Source organism: Temnothorax americanus, unplaced genomic scaffold, assembly GCF_048541705.1.
Source record: "Temnothorax americanus isolate GAGA-0224 unplaced genomic scaffold, ASM4854170v1 Scaffold443, whole genome shotgun sequence".
Lineage (NCBI taxonomy): Eukaryota > Metazoa > Arthropoda > Insecta > Hymenoptera > Formicidae > Temnothorax > Temnothorax americanus.
Genome location: NW_027509595.1, coordinates 708 through 8,112, shown reverse-complemented (window position 1 = coordinate 8,112; position 7,405 = coordinate 708). Strand labels below are relative to the sequence as shown.

Below are 7,405 nucleotides of genomic sequence, written 5' to 3'. Positions count from 1 at the left end.
GTATCGATAACGAGCGACGCAGGCGCAGATAATGTTAAGGCTCGAATTCTGGCTGATAATTCGAAGAACGCTTCTTCGAAACCCGCGCGATCGTTCTCTTCGGCCTCATCTAACTCTTCTATTTGCGTTTGTACATCGTTGTATTCAGTCCAAAACTGTTCTAGCTTGTTCTTACGCTCCTCTAATTGCGCGGCTACCGTGGGCGTGACGGACGCGATGCTATCCACGTACGTTTTTACGCGCGTACATGATCCCTTAAGAGACCTACGACGTCTTTTTAAATTAGCGAGATCTGTTTCATCGGCCATGTTCGCTATTAATAACGCGAATGCGGACAAAGAACAAACACTCTTTCTGGTTGGCGGTAAACCGAAGTGAGTTTTCCCTACCTGTGGGTAAACGGACAGTGGCCGAGTACTCGTCGGTAACAAGGAGGAGCGCTATGCCGACGCGCTGCTAAGATGGCGGCGGTGACGGTTGACTCGAGAATTTTCCCGCGCTGGATGTTTCCGGAACCTCCCTGCACTGGCTGCCTCTACAACCTTCCCGCGCTAGCTGCCTCTGGAACCTTCCCGCGCTAGCTCGCCGGTCCTCGGTGATGCAAATGGCAGGAACTTCTAAAGATGTATCTATCCCCTCGATGAGATCTTCTGCTTCGCCGGCAGAACGGAATGCTAATGAGCTGCTGTTGCTCGGAAGACGATGGTTTTCGTCTTCCCGCTGGTAGAGTCTCGCGTGTGAGAATCTCGTCGATCCGGATGAGATCGCTGAGTCTTAGGCTAATGGCGTATGCGTGGATGCCCGAATATCTCCGTAGGTCGTACCGTCTGGCGATATCCGGCTCGAAGGACCATAAATTTGTTACGTATCTTGAAGCTCCATATGCAATCGAATGTGCGATTATGTCTGGACTTCTCCCGTCGTATCACTCGAATTTCGGAGGATGGGACGGTCAGGAAATCTTTCCTTTAGTTTTATTAAAAGACACTTTATTTGCCACGACGCCACTGCTCTCGATCACAATAATCTCGTTAAAGGCAACAGACTGCCTCACTCTTATCTTAACGCCGGATGGAAAACTGTTGTGCGTGTGCACGCAGCGAGATTCTAGCGAGAACTGGCTCGCGACTCCCGAGCACAAACGAAAAACGCCGAAGGCGCACGATCGCGAGAGATCGAGTGACGCTACAGCGCAAGCGCAGTCGAAGTGAAGAACATGTATACGCCAATTCCTAACAATAAAAAACAAGTAGAAACTTGCACATTGTTTCCTCGTAGTTTTTAATTGTGCAAGTAGAAACTTGCACATTGCTTCCTCATAGTTCCTAAGTGTGCAAGTTTTTATTTTATTCGAGGTATAATTATCGGTATTTATTTGTTTTGGCTTCCTCATAGAGGAAGCTTTGTTAGCAAAGGTTCTGATTTCACACTTAACTCTTTTGGGGACTGCGTAAATAATTATATACATTCACTAAAAAATACTAAAAATACTTGTCCACTTAAAAACTAAAACAATACTTTATCGATAAAAAAAATCAGCCCGATATTATAAATATTTGAGATAGCGATTTATTTTTAATTCTATTATATTTTCCAGTCTTTTCTACCCCTATTTCATATATAATTGGTTAAAATTTGGTTGATCAGATCAAGTTTTATAAAGCTTCTATGTATGTACAAAATCTTCGAAATTTCAAATGTGTGTAATACGAGATCTGATCAATCAAATTTTAATGAATTATATATGAAATATAGGGGTAGAAAAAAAAAACTGGAAAATATAATAAAATTAAAAATAAATCGCTATCTCAAATATTGAGAAAGCGGCAGCGTAAAACACATTTTTCAAAAAAAGGAAAATCTGCATAAAATCTATACCGGTAGACCAATTTCAATAAAATTTGAGGAGGACATACTTTCTATAATACTCTATTTGTGTGCAAAAATTCAAACTGGTATCTAAAAAATTGTAGAAGTAGATGCGTGTACAAAAATCCGTACACACACACACACACACACACATACATACATACTTCCGGACATTTTTTACTAATATGATTTTTCGACATTTTAGAACATTCTAAACCTATTTCCATCAAAATCTCGAAAAAAAAATTTTTCACCATTACAAAGCTTCCTCTATGAGGAAGCAACAGTTTTAAAAAGTTTAAAATAATAAAAAATTTGAAAAGGTAAAATTTTCTAAAAGTTTAATACATATATAGTAAAAAATACTTTATTTTTACTAGAATAAATTGCATATTTAAAAAGACCAGCCAGAGAGACGCCAAATTTTATACTTATTTGGCACATAATACACAAAATACTTTATTTTTACTATAATTAATTGCATATTTAAAAATAGCAGTCGGGAGACGCTACGCCAAATCTAATGTTCTCAATCATATTTTCTATTTTACAACATTAATACTAAATATACATACGCGCGCACGCGTATGTGTCTGTGTATGTATATGTACGAATATATCTATATAAAGTACACACACACACACACACACACACACATATATATATATATATATATATATATATATATATATATATATATATATATATATATAAAGTATATTTGTGTAACAAGTGCGGGAAGTTGACAATTGGACACGAGTGCGGAATGAACGCACGAGCCGAAGGCGAGTGCGATCACCCGCACGAGTGTTCAATTCTCAACCCGCGCGTGTTAAGGTGAAATTTCATGGGCAGTGAAAAGCAGCAGCAGATTATACTGATTGGCTACAAAATAGAGAAGTTCTCGAGTTTCTAGAGCTTCTTTATTTTGTAGCCAATCAGTACAATCTGCTGCTACTTTTCACTGCCCATGAAATTTTACCTTTACACACCTTATTTTATATTACAAAGTGCGTGGAAAGTGGCCTATTGCGCGCGCGCCATCTGTGCGACGGATGGCCGATTCCGCACGCGCGAGAGATTTCTCACTCGGGAATATCTCAAGGGCAATTTCACCAACTACGGTTAGCTTAACCGACGGTTAAAGTTAGCAGGATTGACCAATAAAAATGAATTCACCCTGCTTTCTATTGGTCAATCCTGTTAACTTTAACCGTCGGTTAAGCTAACCGTAGTTGGTGAAATTGGCCCTCATTCCTGCACGGATTCAAGTGGGGAATTTCTCGCGTCGGAAATTGGCTATTTGTCGCACAGATAACGCGCGCGAAATGGGCCACTTTCCACGCACGTGTGATATAAAATAAAGTATTTTTTAATATATATGTATTAAATTTTTAGAAAATTTTATTTTTTTTATATTTTTGTGCCGTAACCAGTAGTTGGTGCTCAGGGTCGGCACAGAATTCGAGAATTCCGGGTTGGAGAAAGAATTAACTCGTCGCACTGTGTTTAATGAACTTGAAATATATATTTTTTGTGTCAAGTTAACAATCATATGCATAATTACCAACAGTTTTAAAAAGTTTAAAATAATGTGTTTTTCATAAATTTTAAATTCTTAGGAGAGGACAGGAGGTCCCATCGATAAGTTCGATAGGACAATATGGGAAATTAAATTGTACAATTAATGTGCTTTGTCATCAATTTTAAATTCTTGTGGAAAGACGGGAGGTTCCATCAATAGAATTTGATGGGACAAGTATGGGAGATTAAGGCCGGTATTCATAGTCTTCAAGATCGTCTTAAGTAATGTCTTAAGAAGCTAATACGGCTCTGTGATTGGTTCATGACATCTTAAGATTGAACTTAAGACGGTCTTAAATAACTATGAATACCGGCCTAAATTGTACACTTAATGTAAAGGTGGCGCCAGGGAAGTCGCCGAACACCGTGTCGAAGATTTGCACGCAACTCTTCGGCAGAGTGGTCGCGTTAATGTGCTTTGGGAGATTAATCTGTACAATTAATGTGTTTTTCATAAGTTATCGCCTGTCACGGCGTATCCTTCTCGCGCAGCTTGAGATTTACACTGTTATTTAGCGGAGGATTCGCCCCGAGTGTAAATCTCATTTGGGGTGAAGAACTCTCTTTAAATAAATTTTAAATTCTTAGGGGAGGACAGAAAGTCCCATCAATGAGTTTGAAAGGGATGGATGAGGAGGTTACAGAGAAAACACTTGGCTTCCTCATCAAATTAAAATTGTGCAAATTAGAAATTTGCATTTGGCTTCCTCATCAAATTGAGATGTAGAAATTTGCACATAGCAAAGTCACAATTTTGAAGTGAGAGAGTAGGAAATTAGCAAATTGAATCCACAACGGGTGGTGTGGAAGTTCACCATTTTAATATCCTAATTTTTTATATAAATAAGAGTGATTAAAAATTACAGATACAGAATGTAAAGGTGATTGATTTGGGCGATGATTGGTAAAGGGATTTACAAAAAAAAAGCTAGTTCTATATAAAAATTACATATACAACTTATACTTGTGTAACTTTTCGAGCAGAAATCAGTAACACTTTCATCGATCTTCGCCAAATCTTAAAGAATTATATATGAAATAGAGGTACAAAAGACTGAAGAATATAATAAAATTCGAAATAGCCCAATATTTCAAAATTTACAAAAGTTAGACTACAAGGGTTGACTTACAAAGGTCAACCATGGACATTTCTAAAAAAACTCAAAATTAAAAAAAAACTTCTTTACCGATTATCGCCAAATTCAATACCAACCTTCCTTGAATAATACTCTATCGATTCAAAAAAAAAACATCCCAATATCTTAAAAATTACGAGTTATACCACAAACAAAAAAAAAGATAATTTAACACCAACCTACCTTTAATGATACTCTACGATTGTTCGACGTTTTTGAACATAAGCAACACATTGGCATCAAAAACTCAAAAAACAATTTTTACTTCGGTTTTTTCTACTCCTACTTCATACATAATTTTTTTAAATTCGGTAGATTAGACTTAGCTTTATATGCGATCCAAGTTATGGACATTTGATCGCGTATAAAGCTGGGTCTAATCAACCAAATCTTAAAAAATTATATATAAAATATAGAGGTAGAAAAAAGACTGAAAAATATAATAAAATTAGAAATCGATCGATATCTCCAAATTTGCGGAAGTTAAAGCAACCACGGACATTTCTAAAAAAATTCAAAATTTTATTTAAAAAGAACCGCTTTACCGATCATCGCCAAATTCAATTCCAACCTTCCTTACATGATACTCGATCGATTAAAAAAAAATACATCCCGATATCTCAAAAATTACGGAAGTTAGAGCACATACAGACAACAACTTACACACACACACACACACACACACACACACATACACTCATACATACATACATACGCACGGACATTTTATACAAAAGTGATTTTTCGACGTATTAGAACATTCTAAAAAAGAAGAAAGAGGGTATTTACAAACTATTGAATTAGGGAGAGAGGGAAGAGGAGACGGAGAATGTGACAGAAAAATAGACAGGAGAACGGAATTTCCCGCAGGGAGGATTGATCCGCGCAATCCTTTGGGCCTAACAAACCTTCGGACCCGAGTTCATCATCGCGGACAATTGCACACAGTGACATACATTGCATGCACACATACATATACACACTTTCAATATTTTTTTCTTATTATATACTAGACATAGTAGACATATCATCAGACGCGCGCTTCACGCGCACTATTTAACTTTAATATTATAATATTGTTATTGGTCTAGTTTACACCGATCACTTGATACGCATATTAAATAGTAAATAACTAGTAAATAAATCTGATTATTGGCTGATCAGTTCAAATATACCATTTGATACGCGTATCAAGAGATCGGTGTAAACGAGACCAACTATTACACTATTAATTCCCTAATACACATAACTATCAAAATATGCGATAAAAAATATAAAAATATTGATATATACGCGTTTATCTATTTAATTTAGAAGAAGGAGAAGGATGAACAGACGAAGGAAAACAAGTATGAGAGAGAGAGAGAGAGAGAGAGTAGAGTGGAAGGATATATAATACAATAAAGAAATATATATGCGGAGCGATAGAATTGTAAGAAAGCGGATATTGTAAAAATAAATATGTAGCGAAGGAAAGGAGAGAGTGGCGGAGAAGAGAAAACGGTAAATGCCGTGAGAGGAGAAGATAAAGGCGATATAAAAAGGCAAAGAGTTTCAGGTAGACATTAGAATTGAAAATTTGTAAAAGGAGCGGGAGTCCTTCTGTACCCCGTAAAAAGAACAGAATAAATCCACTATCTATCTATCTGTGTGTTTCTCTATCTATCTATCTATACAAAAAGACCAGGTATAATGACAAAAAGAAAAAAATAAATATATATATATTTATAAATATATATTTAATAATAAATATATATTTTTATATTTATACTAATTAACGATTATACGGAGCTCTCATATTTTCCACAACGCGTAGGGAAAAAATTGAATGGTTTTTAATATGTATTCAGAGAATGTTGATTCATCATATTATTCTTTCAAACTTGCTTTCCTCCTTTTGAAAATTTACACCAAGATTACTTTACATTGATTTTTTTTAACATCTTTATTTCTTAAAAAGGAAACGAAAACCGTAGAAGAAAATTATTAAACTTATTTTTATCGTGTTGAAAATTCATTCAATTTTATCGCTACATGTCTCAATTTCTCTTGTTAAAAACAAAAAACTAATTTATTTTCATTTTACATATAATTGTAATTTCAGTTTTGTCAGATGCGATTTGTGCGAGCATATTTCGTGGAGCAAATATTTTGTTGCGTTTTCGAGAAAGTGTTTATCCGATCATTAGCGAAGCAACGCGATGCATTTATATTCGATCACGAGGAACTATGCGCAAATTTTCGCATTGTTTGCGGATTTTATAACTTTATTGACGAATATAAGATCTACGATCTTTCGCATAATTGATTTACGATTAAACTCGCGCTTTACTGAGGCTCAGATGTACACCCATCTGTATCACGTCAATAAAAATCTGGCAGCAAAACGTGTATGAATTCATATATATATAATATATATATATATATATATATATATATATATATATATATAATCAATAAGTATCACAAGTAATTAATAAGTACGACAAGACCTATATATGCGCGCGTGCGCGAGCGCGAGCGCCGAGCAAAGAAGCTTAGCACGATTCTCGCCGGCTCGCGGCTCCGGGCTCGCGGCTGACCGAGCACCGAGCATCGAGCATCTGACATCACTGCGCTGAAATCGGGCTATCGGGCATCGCTGCAAATTTAGTCCGGATTCGCACCAGGGGCAAAGTCTGTAGGTAAAATCGGGTATATTTAGTCCGGACTCGCACCAGGGGCAAAGTCTGTATCAGCCAAGAAGACTAGAGACCAGGGTTGCGTTCCAAAATTCACTCTGGGTAACTAAAATCTATAGTTTACGTCACGTGTTC

The 7,405-nt window shown here is 36.4% G+C and overlaps 1 long non-coding RNA gene across 1 annotated transcript; it reads left to right on the top strand.

Annotated features, from left to right (window-relative positions):
- Window positions 1–6: 6 nt before the first annotated feature.
- On the top strand, window positions 7–6,234 carry LOC143903251 (uncharacterized). Its single transcript, XR_013258659.1, has 2 exons — window positions 7–1,249; window positions 2,157–6,234. It is a non-coding gene; the product is annotated as an uncharacterized LOC143903251 (long non-coding RNA).
- The last annotated feature ends 1,171 nt before the right edge of the window (window positions 6,235–7,405 follow it).